We start from the raw sequence: 24,231 nt of genomic DNA, 5'->3' as shown, positions 1-24,231 counted from the left end.
TTCAAAAAATCAATGTGATTATCAAATTTTGTCAAAACATATTATTTAAAATTGAAATCGACAAATTTATTATTCCACTCGTCATAAAGACGGTGTGTTTACATATTTTTTGAGAAGCAACATATATTAATCGCAACAACGAAGTTGCAAGTGACAATTGCCTTGACCCTTAGGATATCCCAAAAACACACAAAAATTCATTTATTCTTCATTGATATCTGGACATGACGCTCTGCCAACGCAATACCTTGTTTCTCCTAAAATGAATATAATATTATCAAAAATTTAGAAAAAAAAATGGAATCTAAAGAATGAAAAACAGAGAAAACAAAATTTTAAAAAAATATAAATTCTAATTGCTAATTCACTTAATTAGGATTCAATATTATTTCAGTTGGTTCTTAACAACATATAGGCCTTCATAATTAGGAGTCCATTTGCCCCTAGCATCAGGTTTGAAAGATAAGATCTTCTTGAGCACGAGGTCACCTTCTCAGAACACACGAGGCTTGACCTTCTTATCAAAAGCTTTCTTCATTCTCTGCTGATATGATGTGAAATCTTGAAGTCTTTTTGCAAAGAGCTTCCACCATATTAATATTCAAGTTTGATCCATTATCAGTATTGATCTTACTTGGCACACCATAACAGCATACGATCAGATTCTTGATGAACCTCACAACAACTTGCTTGGTCACATTAGCATACGATGTTGCTTCAACCCACTTTGTCAAGTAATCAATAGCCACCAGAATGAAACGAGGTTCGTTCGAAGCTTTGGACCCAATCATGCCAATCATGTAAATTCCCCACATGGAGAAAGTCCATGGAGAGGAAATGACATTCAAAAGTGTCAGAGGAACATGAATCTTATCCGCATAAATTTGACACTTGTGGCATTTCTTCACAAATTTGCAACAGTCAGATTTCATTGTCAGCCAATAATAACATTCTCTCAACATCTTCTTTGTCATAGCATGTCCATTGGAATGAGTTCCAAATGAACCTTCATGGACTTCAGTCATCAATAGGTATGCTTCGTGTCTATCCATGCATCTGAGCAAAACCATATCAAAATTTCCCTTATAAAGCACATCACCATTCAGGTATATGTTACCAGTCAATCTTCTCAAAGTCTTCTTATCTTTCAAAGATGCCCTAGACGGGTAAATCTGACTTTGGAGGAAACATTTGATATCATAATACCATGGCTCTCCATCTTTGACTTCTTCAATGGAAAATACATGAGTTGGCCTATCAAGACACATCACAGTCAAATTGGGAACTTTATTCCAAAATTTCACCATAATCATTGAAGCTAAGGTTGCAAGAGCATCTGCCATCTGGTTTTCATCTCGAAGGATATGATGAAACTCAACCTTTGTAAAGAAAGTTGATATCTTCCTTGCATAATCTCTATACTGTATCAAACCGAGTTGATTTGTCTCCCATTCACCTTTGATCTAATTCACAACCAAACTTGAATCTCAATAGACGTCAAGATATTTGATTCAGAGATCAATGGCCTCTTCAAGCCCCATAATGCAAGCTTTATACTCAGTCATATTGTTCGTACATTTGAAGGTCAATCTAGCTGTAAACGGAAAATGAGTTCCTTGAGGAGTAATAATCAATGCTCTAATGCCATTACGATACGAATTAACAACTCCATCAATATACCACGCCCCAATGAGAACCAGGTTCTGACCCTTCTTTAAACAATGGTTCATCGCAATATTTCATCTTCAAGTACAAAATCCCTTCGTTAGGAAAATCATACTGCACTGACTGATAATCTTCAATAGGTTGGTGAGCCAAATGGTCAGTCAAGACACTACCTTTAATAGCTTTTTGATATCGGTATTCAATATCAAACTCAGACAATAACATCTGCCAACAGGCAATCCTCCCAGTTAAAGCGGGTTTCTAAAAAATGTACTTGATTGAATCCATTTTGGATATCAAGCAAGTAATATGATTTAACATATACTGGCGCAGACACTTAGCAGCCCAAGCCAATGCACAACATGTCTTTTCAAGCATAGAATACCGAATCTCACAGTCAATGAACTTCTTACTGAGGTAGTAAATAGCATATTCTTTCTTCCCAGATTCATCTTCCTTACCAAGAACTCAATCATACTCTCTTCAAGCACAGTCAAATACATGATCAAAGGCTTTCCTTCAACGGGCGGAGACAAAATCAGAGGCTATAGCATACACTATTTAATACCATAAAAAGCTTTCTGGCAATCCTCGATCCAATCACAAGACTGATCTTTCCGAAGAAGCTTGAATATAGGCGCACACGTGGCAGCCATATGCGATATAAATCTTGAGATATAATTAAAGCGGCCGAGAAAACCTCTGACTTGTTTCTCAGTTTTGGGTGCAGGCATCTCTTGTATTGCTTTGACCTTGGCATGATCAACTTCAATACCCTTCTCGCTGATAATAAATCCCAACAACTTACCAGAACGAACACCAAAAATACACTTATTGGGATTCAGGCGGAGTTTATATTACCTCAAACACTTGAATAACTTCAAAAAATGCTCAACATGTTCTTCTTCTTCACTTGATTTGGCAATCATATCATTAACATATACTTCAATCACACACAAGCACAAACACACACATATGCACGCACGCGCACGCATATATATATATATATATATATATATATATATAAAGGTATTTTCCATAGATACCATGGAATTATCCCATACATTTTCACAAATACAAACACACACCAATCTATTAATAATTAATGGGTTAAATATACGAAAGATTACTTGTTTCTCTCCTAAACATATAATGTGGGGTAAACAAAAATAAATTACAGGGGTAACTTTTTTCCTTAAGCGACAAAAGATACATAATTTTAACATTTTAATAGGGGATCCAAAAGATTTTTTTTACGGAGATAAATTGAATTTCGCTAATATTACAGGTGTATCTTATATTTAACTCATAACTAATTGAAAATGCTACAAGTGAAATATGAGGAGAGATGTGGTTTTTGAATTGCAATTGAGGTAAAACTTATGTAAAAATATCCCATAAACTTTTCAACTTAAAAATCTATTAAATTATTAAACTTAAAACTCAAATAATTCAAAAAATCAATGTGATTATAAAATTTTGTCAAAACATATTATTTAAAATTGAAATCGACAAATTTATTATTCCACTCGTCATAAAGACGGTGTGTTTACATATTTTTTGAGAAGCAACATATATTAATCGCAACAACAAAGTTGCAAGTGACAATTGCCTTGACCCTTAGGATATCCCAAAAACACACAAAAATTCATTTATTCTTCATTGATATCTGGACATGACGCTTTGCCAACGTAATATCTTGTTTCTCCTAAAATGAATATAATATTATCAAAAATTTAGAAAACAAAATGGAATCTAAAGAATGAAAAACAGAGAAAACAAAATTTAAAAAAATTATAAATTCTAATTGCTAATTCACTTAATTAGGATTCAATATTATTTCAGTTGGTCTAATATTATTTACAAAAGCTTATGCATGTCGAACAACTTGTTCATAATTTTTATTTCAATAATTTTTTTTTTGCAAGAATGAATATATTATATATGATTTTATAAAAAAATATATGAAAAAATAGATATTGAATAAGTAATATTGTTACCTTGAGTTAAAATGGAAGCTACGCATAGAATTGCAATGAAAAAATGCACACAGATGACGACGGTTTCTTGAAAGGTGAATGAACAAACAATGCCTACAAGAGTGAATGAATAAACAATGCCTACAAGAAGATATTTATAAAGTTTCTTAAGGAAATAATTATAATAATTGTGTTTGACCATAATAAATTAAATATATGAGACAACTAAAATAATTTCTGATATTACTCTACATCAAATATATTAATTAGTTAATAAAATTAAAAATATCTTCTCTTTTATAAATAGAATTAGAGAAAGTAATATTTTACAAAATTATTATAATAATTGTGTTTGTTTTACATTTTAATAAAAAATATATTTTTAAGTTAATTTTTAAATATCAATAATTTTAGCTTACTATAGTAATTTATGAAAATTAAAAATAAATAAAAAATGTTGGTAGCACCTGGATTCTAGCCGAACATATATTAATTACTATCTATGTTCGTTTTTAGATAATTTATTTTGTAGTTTTATTGGATAATTTGTTCAATATATTTAATCTATAAATTGATCAAATATATTAATTACTCAATGAATTTAAAAAATTATTATTTTTAAATAAAAGAACGGAGATATAACACATATCAAGGCATATAGTTACCTCACCCACCTTAATAATGCAAAATGTAAGAAAGTGATTATAATTAAAAAATTATATGTTAAAAATTAATTAATATTTTAAAAAGAAACACAACAATCTAATAAAAATCGTTGTGTTAAATATTTTTATATACTTTAACATTTGATAAGAATATAGTCCAACAAAAAAAATCGTATATTAATTATCAATGTTTTTAGATAATTTATTTTTTAGTTTTATTGAATAATTTATTCAATATAATTAATCTATAAATTGATCAAATATATTAATTATTCAATAAATTTAAAAAATTATTATTTTTTCAATAAAAGATATAACACATATCAACACATATAGTTACCTCACCCACCTTAATAATGCAAAATGTAAGAAAGTGATTATAATTAAAAAATAATATGTTAAAAATTAATTAATATTTTAAAAAGAAACACAACAATCTAATAAAAATCCTTGTGTTAAATATTTTTATATACTTTAACCTTTAATAAGAATATAGTCCAACAAAAAAAGTATAGCAAACATTATTTATAAATATTTTATTCTTGGGAGATTTTTCTCATATATTACTTTATAAAGAATATGTGTAAAAATTAAATAAATTAAACATATTAAGAATATGTTAAAAATTAATGTAATTTAATACTTTTGGTCAAAAAATATTATTTTTGGTGGAATATTACAACTTTTTTTCCAAATATTAATAAAAAATGATTTTAAATTGCAAGATAATATATAATTTTAGATATTTTAGATTTACATTATTCTATACATTTTAATAAAAAGAGGAAAGTGATTTTGACCAAAAATGGTATAAATTTAATTTATTTTCACTTGAGAAAAAAATACAATTTAAAACATATATCGGATAAATTATTTTTCAGATCAATTCAATTCATTAGACCTTTTTCTTATCGGTCCATGTGTCAACCTAGGGGATAGTTGAATATATTTTCTTATTCGTACATTGACGCAAAAACGAAAAATATTTTCTTATATGTCAACATGCCGAGGAAATATCTCCTTTATTATTCTTTCAAATTTTAAAAATTACACTCTGGCAAATATTCCACCGATGTGAAATCTCGTTAGAAAATGTGTATTTTAGGTCAAAACTATGTACATGTTTTGTACCAATTACAAAACTTTTATTCAAATTCTGCATTAGAAACTGAGTACATATTTTTTTTATCAATTTAGAAAGTGCATCCACTAACATTCATAATGATACAAAATTCATAATTAAAAAACATACCCAATATGTTCAACAACATTCATTAACACCATTCATAGTTATGAATAACAACGTTAACATTCATAAACCTATAACATTCATAGACTAACACTCATAAGTTATGTTTTCTCCTTTCTTGGAGTAGTACACTTTGTCTGAGATGAATTAAGCCTGATAGTAGTCTTGTTACATTCTTCCCAACACTTAATCCGGTAGTAGGACCTTGGAAATACAACACTTATTAGATTGTCGCATCTCAAAAAATAAAATGTTACACGATTATATCTGATTATATATATATATATATATATATATATATATATATATATATATATATATATATATATATATATATATATATATATATATATATGTATATGAGGTGTTACATGATTATACCTGATTAAGTATGCATTTAACGCGTGTCTATGTCTCTCTCCCCACCTCCCCCTCCTCATACACACACATACACGCGAGCGCGGACGCGCACTATATATATATATATATATATATATATATATATATATATATATATATATATATATATATATATATATATATTAATTTAGAATGGTTTTTTCCATAGATACTATGAAATTATCTCATCTATTTTCACAAATACAAACAGACACTAATTTATTGATAATTAATAGGTTAAATATATGACACCCACTTCAATATATGTGAACTTTGCTTTAATATTATAATATAGATTTTTTGAATTCCCCTATAATATTTTTTTTATTTCTCTTATAAACATACAATTTGCGGGGTAAAAAAAATTATAGGGGTAATTTTGTGCTTAGGGAACAAAAAATACATAATTTTTTTCATGGATAAACCAAATTCCGTTAATATTACAGAGATATTATATAATTACCTTTCCTCACACACACGCGCGCATATATATATATATATATATATATATATATATATATATATATATATATATATATATATATATATATATATATATTTAGAATGGTATTTTCCATAGATACTATGAAATTATCTCATCTATAAATATATGACACCCACTTCAATGTACGTGAATTTCGCTTTAATGCTATAATATAAATTTTTTGGATTCCCCTGTAATATTTTTTTTTATTTCTCTTATAAACATACAATTTGCGGGGTAAAAGAAATTATAGGGGTAATATTTGTGTTTAGGGGACAAAAAATACATAATTTTAACATTTCAATGGGGGATCCAATTTTTTTTATGGATAAATCGAATTTCGCTAATATTATAGAGATATCATATATTTAACTGATAACTATAATTGAGAATGCTATGAGTAAAATATGAGGAGAGATGTGGTTTTTGAATTGCATTTGATGTAAAATTTATGTAAAAATATCCCATAAACTTATCAACTTAAAAATAAAGATATCAATCACAATAAAGATATCAATCACAACAACAAAGTTGCTCGTGACACTTGCCTTGACCCTGAGGATATCTCATAAACACACAAAAATTCATACATTATTCGTTGGTATCTGGACATGACGCTCTGCCAACGCAATACCTCGACCATTGTATTGCTTCTCCTAAAGTCAATATAATATTATCAAAAATTTAGATAAATTTTGAATCTATATATGAATATAAATCAGATATGGATATTTTTTAAAAACTTATCAGTAAATTAAAATGCAACATTCCCTTCAATGGTAGGAACAATTAAAATAAAAAATGGATCTAAAGAATGAAAAACACAGAAAACAAAATTTACAAAAAAACACAAATACAAATTCCTAATTCACTTAATTAGGATTCAATACTATTTTCAATGTCTAATATTATTTACAAAAGTTTATGCATGTCGAACAACTTGTTCATAATTTTTATTTCAATAATTATTTTACAAGAATGGATATATTATAAATGGTTTTATAAAAAAAAAATATTGAATAAATAATATTGTTACCTAGAGTTAAAATGGAAGCTACGCATAGAATCACAATTAAAAATTAATTAATATTTTAAAAAAACACAACAATTTAATAAAATCCTTATGTTAAATATTTTTATATACTTTAACATTTGACAAGAATATAGTCCAACAAAATAATCGCATAGCAAACATTCTTTATAAATATTTTATTCTTAGGATATTTTTCCCATATATTTCTTTATAAAGAATATGTGTAAAAATGGAATAACTTAAACATATTAAGAATATGTTAAAAATTAATATAATTTAATACTTTTGGTCAAAAAATATTATTTTTGGTGGAATATTACAACTTTTAGCAACTATTAATAAAAAAAATGATTTTAAATTGCATGATAATATATATTTTTAGATATCTTAGATTTAAGAATAGATTTTTTAGAATCCATACAATTTGCATAATCAGAGTCGACAAAGCCTACGATTTCTGCTTTGCTATTATCACCACAGGCTCCACCATAAATCATGACTCTGCTCAGAGACCCATTTATGTACATTAGAATCCACTTTAATGCTTGCCAATGTGTCTTCCCAGGGTTGACCATGTACTTTCTTACAAGACTCACTGTGTATGCTATGTATGGCCTCGTGCAAGCCATAACATACATCAAAGAACCTACTATACTAGCATATGGAATTCTATTCATATATGATCTTTAGACTTCAGTACTAGGACTTTGAGTCGAACTCAACTTGAATTGAGGATTAGTCGGTGTTACAACAGAATTTGAATTCAACATACCAAACATGTCGAGAATCTTCAGTAGGTATGTCTCTTGAGATAATCATAATCTTGACTACTTTTTATCTCCATAGATGTCAATCCCAAGAATCCTGGAGGCAGCTCCCAGATCCTTCATGTCGAACTCCTTATCGAGTTCAACCTTCACCTTCAAAACATATTTAACACTGTTGCTTGCTATGAGGATATAATCCACACACGACAACAAAATAACAAGTGAATTTCCATGTCGAAATCTGAGGTAAACCCAGTGGTCGAACTGGCTCCTCGTGAAACCTATGTATGTCATGAACTTGTTGAATCTCCTATTCCATTGTTGAGGAGATTGTTTTAGGCCATATAATGACCTATTCATCTTGCACACATAATCTTCTTTTCCCCTTTCTGCATACCCTTCAAGTTGCCTCATCAGGATTGTTTCATCTAGATCACCATACGGGAAGATTGTCTTCACATCCATATGTTCAATTTCTAGTTCGAACTTTTCCACCATGGTTGACAACATTCTAATGGATTTGTGCTTTACAACAAGTGAGAACACGTCATTGAAGTCGACACCTTCTTTTTGAGTGAACCCCCTAGCAGCCAACCTTGCCTTAAATTGCTTCAACATCACCCCTTTGATTCCTTCCTTAACCTTGAAAATCGACTTATAACTGACTGTCATATACCAATTTTGTCCTACCATCTGTCAACCATCAAATACATAGTTTTCTATGAAGAACTACATAACTTTGAATTCCTCATTGTACCTGAGGATACGTAGGAGTGAGACCTGCAATCTCGGCAAATACCCTAATAAAAACCTTTTTGCGGCCCATTTTTATTTTCCTTTTGAACTTTGAATCACTCTAAGAAAAAAATTAACATACGTTGATATTTAATCGCAAATTTAACTAAAAGGTTCTCGTTAAGTACAATAGATGCAAGGGCTGCTAATACCTTCCCCTCGCATAATCGACTCCCAGAACCCGAATTTGGTTGCGACGAACATTTTGTCTTTCTTTTAAGGGTTTTATCAATATTTTCCCTTTCCTTCTTTGGAATAAATAAATTTTTGTGGTGACTTTGTTCAATCATTTTCGCGAGCGCACGAATGCTTGTGAGGTCGTATTTTTCGAGATGCGACAACTGGAGAATCTGATGGGAATTTTAATTGCTCCAGCAAGAGAGAGTCAAGCCTAATTTAGTTAACTTTACAATAAATATTGGATTAACTTATTTTTTTTCTCTTTATGCTTTCTCTTTTCATTATATATGCTTCTTTTCATGCTTATCTGTGGATCTTGGGATGACATCTTGAGTAAATCTCTACACCCGAGCTTTGAAAAAAAGAAGAGAAAAACACATAGGTTAGAATGGTAGTTATGTAGCGTTAGCTCCCAAGGTGCACACATTGCATGGCTAGCATGAATACTTCCTTTAGAGTAGACCTCTTTGTGGATCTCGTTGTAAGATGGCTAGCCTGCCATATGATGTTGGTTCATAAAAAGATCCATAACTCTACGGACCCTTCCTAGAACTAGTTTCGCTTTGATGAAGATCTGGCAAATGATGTAGCACTACTGGGAAGACAGTTCAACAAACTTCTGAAAAAGATGGATGTAAGGTCTAAGTCTAATGTCAAGAACATCTCATTTGACATCAGTAGGTCCAATAATGCTGGAAGAAGAACAAGATCTGATGAAAAGTCCAAAGAAGGAAAAGGATTTCAGTGCCATGAATGTGATGGGTATGGACGCATTAGAGTTGAATGTGGGACCTACCTCAAGAAACAGAAGAAGAGTCTTGCTGCTACTTGGTCTGATGAAAGTGAAATAGAAGGAGAGTCTGCAAATCTTGTGATTGTCTTGACTGGAAAATGGGGTTCTGATGAAGACTCAAGTGATGATGAAGTAACCTTTGATGAGTTAGCCACTACCTACAGAAAGTTGTGTCACAGAAGTGAAGAAGTGTGTCAACAAGTGGAAAGTCAGAAGAAATTGATAACACAACTGGAGAATGAGAAGACAGAACACTTGGAAACCATCTCTAAGTTGAAGACTGAAGCAATGTTCTTGAACTCCAAATTGGATGAGATGACAAAGTATGTCAAAATGCTAAACAATGGATCTGACACCTTAGACAAAATTCTCCAGACTGGAAAAATGGCAGGAGACAAGTCTGGCCTTGGGTTCAATGAATCCAAACATGAGTGTAGTCACACTGGTAGCAAACCAAAAATGTCACAACATCATAAGGGAAGACAACATAAAGGAAAACACCAAAGATGGAGATGTCATTATTGTGGAATATTTGGCCATATAAAACCATTATGCTATAAGTTGTATGGCTATCCTAGTCCTTCTCATCATCAACCTAGACCCAAACATCACATCCCTGTCAACAGAAAACAATGGGTTCCTAGGACTGGTGTTACTAACCTGATAGCTCACACTTTCTTCAGAGTTTCAGCCAAAGAAGACTGGTATTTTGATAGTGGATGCTCCAGACACATGACTGGAAGCAAAAACCTACTAATTGACCTTCATCCTCATGCCACCAGCTATGTAACCTTTGGTGATGGAGCAAAGGGTGAAATAAAGGGGATTGGAAAGCTAAACTGCCCTGGAGTCCCTAACCTTGACAATGTCCTACTTGTTAAAGGACTGATTGCAAACCTAATCAGCATCAGTCAACTATGTGACCAAGGTCTAACTGTAAACTTCACAAAAACTGAATGTCTGATTACTAATAAAGAAAATGAAATGATCATGAAAGGAGTCAGGTCTAAGGACAACTGCTATATGTGGAGTTCTCAATAAAGATATGGCATCAAAAATTGGCCCATCTGTATCTTAAAGGAATGAAGAGGATTATATATGTTGAAGCTGTCAGAGGAATCCCAAACTTAAAGATTGATGAAGGAAGAGTTTATGGAGAGTGTCAGATTGAAAAACAAACAAAGATGTCACATCAGAAGCTCAGACACGACACCACTTCTAGAGTGCTGGAACTTCTCCACATGGACTTGATGGGACCTATGCAGGTGGAAAGTCTTGGTGGGAAAAAGTACGCATATGTGGTGGTGGATGACTTTTCCAGATACACCTGGGTCAATTTTATAAGGGAAAAATCTAATGTATTTGAGGTATTCAAAGATCTTTGCCTAAGACTTCAAAGAGAAAAAGAAAGTCAGGTTATTAGGATCAGAAGTGATCATGGGAAAGATTTGAGAACAACAAATTTGCTGGATTTTGTGCATCTAAAGGAATTAGTCATGAGTTCTCATCTCCCATTACCCCTCAGCAAAATGGTGTGGTAGAAAGGAAAAATAGAACTCTCCAAGAATCTTCCAGAGCTATGATTCATGTTAAGAAATTGCCCTACCACTTCTGGGCTGAAGCTATGAACACAGTCTGCTATGTTCACAACAGAGTAACCTTGAAGAAAGGGCTCCTACTACCTTATATGAAGTCTGGAAAGGAAGAAGACCTACTGTCAAATACTTCCATGTGTTTGGTAGTAAATGTTATATCTTGACTGATCGTGAATAAAGAAGGAAGATGGATCCCAAGAGTGATGAAGGAATATTTCTGGGCTACTCAACAAACAGCAGAGCATTTAGAGTCTTTAATTCCAGAACGAAAGTAATGATGGAATCTATCAATGTTGTGGTTGATGATCAACAGACTGATGTCACAGACGATGTTGAGACATCTCTAACTGATGCCCCAGCTGATTTCCCAGACAAAAGTAATGAGAGTGAACTCACTCAAGCTGAACCTGAAGCTGACAAAATTAATAAGGGACCCTCCATCAGAATTCAGAAAGATCATCCCAAAGATCTCATTATAGGAGACCCAAATAAAGGGGTCACAACTAGATCAAGGGAAGTGATCTCACATGGTTGTTTTGTGTCCAATATTGAGCCTAGGAATGTCAAGGAAGCCTTAACTGATGAATTATGGATCAATGCCATGCAGGAAGAGTTAGGCCAATTCAAGAGAAATGAAGTATGGTAACTGGTTCCAAGACCTGAAGGAATAAATGTTATTGGAACAAAGTGGGTTTACAAGAATAAATCTGATGAACAAGGGGTGGTTACTAAAAATAAATCAAGATTAGTAGCACAAGGATACACTTAAGTTGAAGGAGTTGATTTTAATGAAACATTTGCCCCTGTAGCTTGCCTTGAGTCCATTAGACTATTGCTTGGAGTGACATGTATTCTGAAGTTTAAACTGTTCCAAATGGATGTAAAAAGTGCCTTCTTGAATGGTTACTTAAATGAGGAAGTTTATGTTGAACAACCTAAAGGGTTTACAAATCCAAATCTTCCAAAGAATGTGTATAAGTTGAGGAAAGCCCTCTATGGCTTGAAAAAAGCTCCTAGGGCTTGGTATGATAGACTCACAGTGTTTCTCATTAACAATGGATACAGGAAGGGAGGCATTGATAAAACCTTATTTGTTAAGAATGAAGGAGGAAAACTCATGGTGGCTCAAATATATGTGGATGATATTGTGTTTGGTGGAATGTTAGATCAGATGGTCGAACATTTTGTTAAACAAATGCAGTCTGAATTTGAAATGAGCCTTGTTGGAGAGCTGACCTATTTTCTTGGGCTACAAGTCAAGCAGTTGGAAGATTCTATTTTTCTATCTCAAAGCAAATATGCCAAAAACATTGTTAAGAAGTTTGGCATGGAGAATGTAAGTCATAAAAGGACACCTGCTCCTACTCATCTGAAAGTCTCTAAAGATGAAAATGGTGTTAGTGTAGATCAAAGTCTCTACAGAAGCATGATAGGGAGTCTGCTATATCTCACAGCAAGCAGACCTGACATTGCTTTTGTTGTAGGTGTTTGTGCTAGATATCAAGATGAACCAAAAGTCAGTCACATAAACCAAGTGAAAAGGATATTGAAATATGTCAATGGCACCAGTGACTATGGGATGTTGTACACTCGTGGATCTGGATCTATGCTGACTGGATACTATGATGCTGATTGGGTTGGAAGTGCTGATGATAGGAAAAGCACATCAGGAGGATGCTTCTTCTTGGGTAACAACTTAATATCATGGTTTAGTAAGAAACAAAATTGTGTGTCTCTGTCCACTGCTGAAGCTGAATACATAGCAGCTGGAAGTAGTTGTTCTCAACTGGTTTGGATGAAACAGATGCTGACTGAATACAATGTCACGCAAGATATCATGACATTGTACTGTGACAACCTGAGTGCTATAAATATTTCTAAGAATCCTATTCAGCACAGTAGGACAAAATATATTGATATTCGTCATCATTTTATTAGAGAAATAGTGGAAGAGAAAATCATAGCCCTGGAGCATGTTGCTACTGAAATGCAGTTAGCTGATATATTTACAAAGGCTTTGGATGCTAATCAATTTGAATGTCTAAGAGGGAAATTAGGGATTTGTATCTATGAGAATTTATAGAAATTAATTTGGAGTGGAAAAGGTAATAAAAGTATTGTCTGCCCACTTAAAATAAAATGCCCCATTTATGGTAAATCATCACCTAGTATTGGAACTTTCATCTATAGCCTTTTCACACGCAACCTCTACTCAACCATTCCCACCTTCCTTCAACTTCATCAACCTTCTCTGCTAGGGCAATAGAAACCTTTCCACAAGAACAACAAGAGGTCACAACATCCTTCACCATCTGGTTCTAAAACTACCACACCTGTGCACAAAGATAGAACGCCCTTTATGGACTTTCTTAATGAAGATATCTTGGACGTGATTCCCCTGTCTGTCATTCCAGGCGACGCTCCTGGTTCATCCTCCACTGCATGCCCTACTCAAGGTAACGGTTCCAATATCCCCTCCATCTCTACTTATACTCCTAGTTCTAAGGACGACATGCATCACACTGATCGTGTCATTAGAAATCTTGTCACGAGGATCCTCAACGAAGGACACTCTGTAAAGGGAGTTTCTACTCCTCTATCAAGAAGGGACCCCTCTCCTGAGGTTGGACCTCACAATGAGAAGGAGGATGATTCCTCTAGGTCTGAAAAATATATAGCGGCTGAAGGATTATGCTCTTTAGGGCAAACTTTGTCTAGTAAGAAATCTGTGGCATCACCTACTGCCAATGCTTCACAGTCTAAGAAGCATGATTCTACAAAGAAGGTGATTGACCTAGAAGATGGGAGTTCGGATGATGAAGATGATAGCCTGCTTCATCACTTGAAGCCTAGTGTGGCTAAGAGGATGAAGACTAGAAAGGGTAGGTATGTGGCTGAGATGATGACATCCAAAACTGCTAAGAAGGCTACTGCTGTAGGGCCCTCAAAGTCTTGGAGCAAAGTGGAGGTGAAGAAGAGAAAAGTAAGAGAAAGTTCTGACTCAGATGAAAATGTTGAAGAAGATGTCCCTGACATCTCTCCTGTCAAGAGGACAACTGTTAGAAAATCCCCTGCAAAAGTTGTTGTTGTGCACTTGGATAATATTTCCTTCCATCTTAAAGATGGAGCAGCAAAATAGAAGTTTGTAATCCAAAGGAGAGTGGCTGTGGAGAGAGAACTGAGCAAGGATGTTGTGGAGGTTAAAGAGGTCATGGACCTGATTAAAACTGCTGGACTAATGAAAACTGTTACTGGTTTAACTCAGTGTTATGAAGGACTGGTGAAAGACTTTGTGGTGAACATCCCTAAGGACATTGCTGATAAAAACAACAAAGACTTTTGTAAGGTGTTTCTAAGAGGGAAGTGTGTCAATTTTTCTCCAATTGTGATTAATAAGTTTCTAGGAAGAGGAACAGAAGGTGCATTTGAACTAGAAGCCACAGACAATAAGGTCTATAGGGAAATAACTGCAAGACAGGTCAAGGAGTGGCCTAGCAAGAAGCATCTCCCTACTGGAAAGCTAACTGTTAAATATGCTATTTTTCACAAGATAGGGTCAGCAAATTGGGTCCCAACCAATCACATCTCTACAATCTCAAATGCTCTTGGAAGGTTCATCTATGCTGTTGGAACCAAGCTGAAGTTTGATTATGGTAGATTCATGTTTGAACAAATTGTCAAACATGCTTCTACAAATGCAGTGAAGCTGCCCATAGCTTTTCCCTCAATAATTTGTGGGATAATCCTGAGCCAGCAACCTGGAATTCTGAGCACAAATGATCTTCCTAGTAGAAGAAAACCTCCTCTGTCAGTTCATTACAAATTATTTGAAGGCAGTCATGTCAATGACATTGTCATGACATCTGCTTTGAAGAATCCAGCCTCAAAAGGTGGCCTTATTGCTAAACTGAAAGAAACTTGTAACGAATTGGATACTGGGATAAGGGTAGCTAAATCCAGGAAAGAAGCTTTGGAGGCTCTAATTGTAAGCTTGGAGCAAGCAGATAGAGATAATGTTGGACATACCAAGGAAATAGAAGCCCAAACCTCCAGTGAGAGGTCTCTTTGGTCTCTTTTGGCTAAAAAAGGGGAGAAGTAGTTATATGCTATAAACAGATGACAAATGATATTGAAGATGATGTATGTTGGAGATAATCTGTTTAGCACAGGTGTTGTTGAAGGAGATGTTAGATGAGGAGGTGTATGTTACAAGTGATGTTGAAGGTGATGTCTTTGTTGAGTAGATTGAGGGGGAGAAGGAGAAAAAGCGCATGCGCATTTAGTATGTGTTTACTAGTTGCTATCTTAGCTAGTAATGTGTGTTTTATAACTTCTGCAGCTAAATCTGATGCTGTGATTATACTCTTGTGAAACAAATGGTCTGATGTATGTTTTAGCCAAAATTTGCCAAAGGGGGAGTTTGTTAGTTCTATATGTTGGCAGTAATTTTGGTAAAACCTAGAGTGTTCACAAGTTGTCACAAGTGTTGTCTTGACATAAGATAACAGGTTCCTGCAGGGTGTTTAAAATGTGAATGTGCAGGATTTTACTGAGATGTCAGACCCGATGTCATGACATCTGTATACAGAACATTCAGTCTAAATGTTATGTATTGTGTGATTTCATTTTTTATGCTAATCTCTGTGTGATTGATGAGATGATTGAACGCGCCATTCAATCAGTAATTACAACCAGATTGACTTATTTTCCAACGAGATATAATCAGATGTCATGAGAAGATATGAATGGAAAATAGTTTTAGGGTTTTATGATGTCCAAGCCCAGCCAAACACTTCTATATAAAGGGCATGGAAAACCTGGTTTTAATACACAAGAAATAACGAACGAAATATTGAGAGAGAATAAGGGTTTTAGTCTTGTGTGGTCGTGTGTATTGTGAGCCATTCATTCATCCATAGATGATTGAATTGGACTAATTTTGGAGTTGTAATTTGTCCACTCTAAGCTTTGAAGCATGAGTGTGTGTTTACTTGGTTGAAGCTTTTAAGCAAGATCAAGTATGTGTTCTTGAAGAGTGTCTTCTTTTCATTGTAATATTTGTTTTTACATCACTGTTGTGATTGAGGGGGAGTGAGTAGGATCTCATATCTAAGAGTTCTTAGATAGAAGTCACACGGGTAGAGATTAGGTGAAAAGACTGTAACTTGAAGTTGTTTACTGAGAGTCTTTGAACTAATTCTGTTTAGTGGATTTCCTTCCTGGCTTGGTAGCCCTCAGACGTAGGTGAGTTTGCACCGAACTAGGTTAACAATTGCTTGTGTCACTTATATTACTGTTCTTTATCTTTTATCCTGTTTGTATTGTTCAGATATTAGTGTCGTGACATTACCTTCGACATCTTATATCTGATACCAGAATTTCAGATCAAAACCCCGTAGTTCGTGGTAAAAATTTCAAAGAAGTTGGTGAATTGATTTTAACAAAAGTTGGCCAAATATTTGAATGGGGTTGTTAGTTCTTTATTTCTTTTTTTTAAAATTAAAGTCAATATGGTTAAGTTCATTCACAAGTTTGATTTAAGATTTTTTTTTGAAAATTCAATGGTATAAGGCCAAAGTTTCTAATTATTAAAACATGTCTAAGTTGAAAAACACAAACAAAGAAGGTTTTGAAAAGATGGAGAGATTTTGAAATTAAATAAGTGGGAGGATATGAAGGGACTACCCTAGAAAAAAATTAAAAGTTAAGAGTTGAAAAGATCTGACCAATGGGATGCAATCCACAAGACAAGAATGTCAGATAGAAACCCATTTTGCTTTGGACTTTTGAGAAAGCAACAAGCATAAGAAATATCCAAGAAATTAATCATCAAGGACAAGGCATCAAATAAAGATAGCCATAATATCCAAGCAAACACTCAAATAGCTAGTAGTCTTTTATGTCTTCCAATGTATCATATGAAAATATTCCTTGGCAAATTCTCAGAAAATAATCATCAGATATGAACAATAATATTAGTATAACAATCAAGCATAGAGACAAAGTGACATATGAACCAAGGGCACTCAAGTTTTACATCAGATGAAAGGCATAATCCAGGATAACTCAGTCTCAAATAGTGGCATTGGCCAAGTCCTTAAAGCATAGGGAAGTTGCCTACTCTAAGTCTAAGTGTTCAGATCAAGTCTAACAGTCCACCAACATATTTTTTGAAGTTTTTATTGTTATTAGGTATTTTAAGGTCCTAACCACAAATAGAAAAAAATCCCAAGCACACAATATATACAATCACAAGATATGGTTTAAGTGAGAAAAAATGAAAATGACTGAAACATAAACATCTTGCATGAAATGTGAATGGCAATGAATGATAAAGGTACTGAAATTTATATTGCATTAAGTAAATGACTTGAAGGTAAAGCAATATTAATAAGAGGTTAGTCAATTGTTAGTGAAGAGTTTAGTTTTTTAATTCATTCTTTGGAGAACACTCAACCATCCATTCACAAGTATGAAAACATGCACCAAGACATCATCCATGAAAAGGGCTCCAACTTGGATAAATCAACAAGTATGCCACTAACTCTCATGAATGGAAAAAAGGTCAAGTCTTCACATAATACCATGAAGAATGGGAGACCTACAATCCCACTTACTAGAATGCTATGCCTTGCGGGAAAAGTTTAGCTTTATGTTAAGCAATCGTAATTGGACTTATGTAGAAGTCACAACTATTTGAGGCCGGGCAATAAAAATATTGATGTTTATGCATGTTAGAGACTTGGTACAAAGAACCAAACTCCTAAAACATACCACATACTAAAATAAAGATGAGATGGATCTATCTCAATCCAGCTCATGTTGATTCATCTGACACAAGATCATTGATGAATCAACTAGCATTTGGACATTAGAGAAATCATTGGTCAATAATGGATTGGAAAAGAGTAGGAATGAAGATGGATATGAAAGGGAAAATAGAAACCCAAATTAATCAAAGGAGGAAGTGAATCTGATCAATACTATCCATTCATTTTGAGGGATGAAATGTACATTTCATCAACCCCCTAAATCCAATAGTATTGATCAAATGGAAGTTCAAATCAACCATGATCAATGTCAAACAGAAAGTCAAACATTACAAGGTCAATCAAATGGCTCAACAATATTTTTAAACAATTAAACAAATAAAAATTAATTTTAAAATGAATTAAAATGCATTTTCAAATGAACAAAACCTCAAATCCCTTCAAATTACCAAATAAATGACCAAGGGATTTATCCTAGGTCAAACGAGGTCAAAGGACCTTAGACAAAAAATTCATAAATTTTGGAAAGTTAGAAGTATTTAAAAATATTTAAAAACAAGTCAAAAGTCAATTAATTCACAAAAATATCAAAATCAATCAAAAAAATGATTTCATTTCAAAATATGGAAAAGGAAAATATTTAAAGATTTTTTGTGAAACATATTTTTTGGATTAAAAGTGAATTTATTATGAATTAATCAAAATAAGTGCATTAAAAAAATCAGAAATAAAAATAAAATTGGAAAAAACAAGGGCCATCAGATCTCCCTCATTAATTGAGGTGGAAGATCTGATATCCACACGCTAAGGTGCACCAAGGACCTGAGTCAAACGCGCTGCAAACATGGTCATGCAAACCAAGGGCCAGGATTAAAACGTTTAAACATGATTAGATGTTTGGGAGGGTACGAACACACCACCAGAGCGCTAGCTCCAGTATTCTTCTCCAGTGGACCTCACCGGTCTGGTCCACCACCAACCTCCATGAAAATAAAAAGGAATACACTATTTTGAAGTAAAAAACCTTTGGAGTCCAAATCTGATCTCAATTTCTTCCAATTCCAAGTATATTAAAAGATACATGGATTTGAAATTTAAGGAGTATGATCTGAGTTGCTTCGATTTGACCTAAAAGCAACTCAATCTTGTTGCCTACATTAGTAAGACTTCAACCAACCAAAAACCAAGTGAAATGATGGAGATTTGAGGGAGAACCGAAGAAGGAAAGTTTCACAAAATTCACCTTCTGTTTGTAGTGATGAAGCTTGATCTGGATCTCAATTTACTTGGGCTTGCTTTCACTAGCTTGCAGGAGATGAAATGGATGCTTAAATGGTTTGGACTCTTGGAGTTTCAATCTCAAAACAGAAGTGAAATTGAAACTCGGTTTCAAATAAATTATTCAAGCTAATCCTATCAATGGAGGGTGGGAATGTTGCAGGAGTAAGGCTTGGGCAAGGTCTCGTTGATTCTGAGCAGAATGAGTTGCATTTATATGCTTGGCAATTGATTTCCACACACTTCTGCTCAAATGCCAAAAATAGTAATTCTAGTGTGAATGCTTGCATGGGCGTGTCATAGGACCATGAAATGATTGGAGATGGTCCAAAATGATGTGTAAACCAACTTGAAACAATAACATGAAGTCATGCATTAGTGAAATGGAAGTTAATCATGGAACTTAACAAATGAGGCCATGCATTACACCCATGCGCAAGTCCTTCAAAAATGCTCCAAATGCCATGGTCTTGGATGCTTTAGAAAGGTTACATTTATGGTAACAACTTTTCTGTTGAAGAGTTTTCCATTTGGAGCTTGGATCATGATGAATTTTGAGGTGGAACTTTGAGGAATCAAATATAGTTGCAAATTTTCTAAGTTAAAAGTCAAATGACCACTTTTTCCACCTTGAATAACTTTTCCTATGAGCTTCAAATGAAAATTCTTCCTTCATAAAAGTTGTATATCTTTCATTCCTCTTCAAGTTTATCACAAATTTTACACCATTTGAATCTTGCATGAGGGATTTATAGATTTTAGAACTTGAGGAAAATTGCTTGTTCAATGATGATGGGCCAAAATGACCTGTAATGTTCCTCTTGGTACATGCCCTTGAAAGTTGAATTTAACATTTCTCAAAGAAGAAAATTTGGAGAAGACATTTTAATTTGATTATGAAACTTGGATGGTTTTCATATCATAAAAATTGAGCAAGTTATGGTTCTTGGAAGTTGACCTCTTAACTAGGACACAAACAAAATGACTTATAATATTTCACCATAAAAAATGACTTTCCAAGCAAAATTAGCTCTTGGTGTCAACATGAATGTTGTTTGGAGTGTCATCAAGAGAAAATTTGATCTTGGAATCATTTTTATATGACAAATATTGTAGGAGATAGGGTCTAGGGTACCCTAGATTTGACTAGTTGACTTTCTCTAGTCAACCTCTTTGAACCAACTTGCAAACTTGACATTATTTCGATATTTGGGGCTCATGGAGGGTCATATATGCATAAGATGATGTATAATGAAGTATCCCTTGAAATATTTGACCAATTATGAAAGAAACTTGTTGAGGAAGTCACACAAGATACCCAGATGAATTAGGGTTTCCAAGACAAAGAAGCTTCAAATCTCTTGAAGAATTCTTGATCAAATTGAAAAATAAAGAACATTGGGATCAATATATGATTCTTAGAATCATTGTGAACATTTACTTGATTGATCTCTTTACATTGAGGGTCTCAAACTCTAGATGTGGGCTTGATGGTGCACAAGTGAACTCACACACTACCTAAAAAAGAAATGAAGTTACACTAGACATATTTTTTGGTATTTTGGTTAGTAAAAAAATAAAGATAAAGTATGATATCAAGGTGTGATCCCAAAGCCAATGCAAATGATGAGATAGCATGAGGGATCTTAGGGTCAAAATTGGGGTCTTACAGATGCCCCTATTTAAGGACATTCTAGATGAGGATGTGAAAGTTAAAATCTTCGTATCAACTCAGTAGAATGGACTTAAATAACAACATCCAGAAAACAATTTCGGTCCCTAAGAGACCTCATGATGCATATGATATGAATGTTAAAATAATCTTCATGGGGAATATATTGCCACAATGGGAAAGAATCCGGAGAGACTGAAAATCCATAGGCGCACAATGCATTCCATAAGGAAAGCTCACTAGGGGGACAAATATTCTAGGGGATAAAAAGCTATGCATAGGCCAGGCTACGACTTATAAACTGCTGGAGACATGAGGGGATTTCCATGAAAATAAATCAATGGAAAGACTCGGACTGGGGATAAAGCTATCTGCAGGGGATGAGACTAGATAAGAATGAAGCTGAAATACTCAAGCCAAAGGAAATTCAATTTCAAAAAGAAATATGAATCCAAAGTCAATTGGGGAAGAGAAAACTTCAGCACAGGAGTAAAAGAGATATATTATCTGCCACTGTTACTAAGTAGAAATATAATATACTCGGACAGAGGGACATCCGTTATCGGTTAGGGTAAACATATCAAGGATGACTCGCTGAGGAATATTCATTATCGGTTACTGGGTAAGAATAACCTATTGGGGAAAAGGGACCAAAATAGGAATTATGACTACCTTTTACTGGGTAGAAGACCAAAGAGAGAGTATATGTCACCCGTTAGAGTGAACATATCAAGGATAAACTCAAAGGGAAGAATATGTTTCATCGGTTAGGATGAACATATCAAGGATATACCACCTGGGGAAAGAGGAAGAATATCTATCACCGGTTAAGATGAACATATCAAGGATAAAACACCAATAAAAATAGGATTTACAACTATCGGCTACAAGGTAGAAGACCGAAAAGAGAGTATCTATCATCGGTTAAGATGAACATATCAAGGATAGACTCAAGGGGGGGGGGGGGGGGGATAGGATTTATATCTGCCATTACCGGACAGAATACCACAAATATTAATTACAACTACCTTTTTACTGGGTAGAATACCGTAAAGAAGATAAAATTTGTCACCGACTAAAGTGAACATATCAAGGATAGACTCTCCGGGGAAATAATAGGAATTACAACTACCTTTTTACTGGGTAGAATACCAGAAAGAAGAGAAAATTCGTCACCGGTTAAAGTAAACATATCAAGGATAAACTCTCTGGGGAAAAATAGGAATTACAACTACCTTTTTACTGGGTAGAATACCAGATAGGAAGAATATCTGTCACCGGTTAGGATGAGCATATTAAGGATAAACTTGCCGGGGAAACATAAAAACACGAATCCCATGGGGGATTACGCAGGTAAAATACTCAATATCAAGAAGGATATTACCAGTTACTAGGTAATAAACTCTTGGGGACCAAAAGATCTATCTAGGTAAGAACTAGAAAGAAACGGTCAAACAAGACTAAACCCGACGAGGATATAACCCAAGGGGAGTGGTTCCATCCAGATAATAAACTGCGGAGGAAACTGAAATAACAATCATCCACGAGGAAATAACTCAGTGGGGAAGAAGAAACGATAAACTCTTTCTACTTAAGGGGCTGACACTCTACAATTGAGGGAGGACAGACACACCAAATCTGCATGGGGAAATAATATCACAAAAGCAGGGGATCAGAAGAAAAGTCAAAGTGAAAAAAACGCATAATGAGATATCTGATGCTATGTTTTATGCATGAATATGTATATGACTATGTTGACAAATGAGCACAAAGGATACAAACAAATGAGGATTTGAATCATCATAACTAGATACTCAGATAATCTCATCAAGATGGAAACACCAACTGGAGAACCTTCTAGGGATGAAAATAAATCATCGAGGATAAAATCCTAGCCCAAAATAAATTCAACTCTAGCTGGGGAACGACATGGAGAACCTGGATCCAACCAATCACTGCTGAAAAACTCAACCCTCTGATGGAATGAAATATATATATATATATATATATATATATATATATATATATATATATATATATATATATATATATATATATATATATATATATATATATATATATATATATATATATATATATATATATATTGAACAAATTTGACTCGAACTCAACTCTCAAAAGAATATGAGATAATGTTAGGGGATAAGCCAAGATTAATAAAAAAATTTCTTAAAACTCAAAACTCTATGGAAGAGAAGGAAAATACAAACTGGCAAACTCCTCGGGGAAAGAAAGCATTGCTAAAAATATCAACCAAACATGTTGAGGATAAATGAGATATGCTGAAGATCCATATCTCAAGGTGAGGGATACACACACACACACACACACACACACACACACACACACACACACACACACACATATATATATATATATATATATATATATATATATAAGTCAACATTGTGGGGGATTTTAGGTCAACATCATATCAAATGGGAGACAACCCTATAGGGGACTGAAGCGCCGCGAAAAATACAGAGTCGCCACTGGATTTTATTTATTCCAAAGGAAAAGGGAAAATAGTGATAAAACCCCAAATGAGAGAAATGGTCTCGCAACCAAGAGTGGATTCGGAAGTCGGTTATGCAATGGGACGATATTAGCACCCCTCACATCCATGGTACTCCATGGGAACCACTTGCTTGTATCAAATGCGTATGGATGTTGTTTATCTGTAAGTTGCTTGCTATTGGGAATGATATGAAAGGATAAGATGGGGAGAAAATAAGTTTTAAGTTAGTGTGCTCGCCAAGGATTTAGGCCCTCGTGCCTACGTATCCCCATACGTGCAATAGGGAAGTCAGAGCTTCGTAGTTCGACTCACAATCAGAACATTTGTTTGGTTGTTTTTACTGAACAATATTGACGTTCACGTGCTAC

The 24,231-nt window shown here is 33.8% G+C and overlaps 1 long non-coding RNA gene across 1 annotated transcript; it reads right to left on the bottom strand.

Moving 5' to 3' along the window:
- Positions 1 to 3,157: 3,157 nt before the first annotated feature.
- Positions 3,158 to 3,757, bottom strand: LOC127083516 (uncharacterized). The gene is made up of 2 exons (XR_007788453.1): positions 3,666 to 3,757; positions 3,158 to 3,373 (listed from the first exon to the last, which is right to left on the bottom strand). It is a non-coding gene; the product is annotated as an uncharacterized LOC127083516 (long non-coding RNA).
- Between the last annotated feature and the right edge of the window lie 20,474 nt (positions 3,758 to 24,231).

The sequence above is a fragment of the Lathyrus oleraceus genome, chromosome 5 (assembly GCF_024323335.1).
Source record: "Lathyrus oleraceus cultivar Zhongwan6 chromosome 5, CAAS_Psat_ZW6_1.0, whole genome shotgun sequence".
Taxonomy (NCBI): Eukaryota; Viridiplantae; Streptophyta; class Magnoliopsida; order Fabales; family Fabaceae; genus Lathyrus; species Lathyrus oleraceus.
Note: the sequence above shows the minus strand (reverse complement) of the source record. Positions and strands in the feature narration are given on the sequence as shown.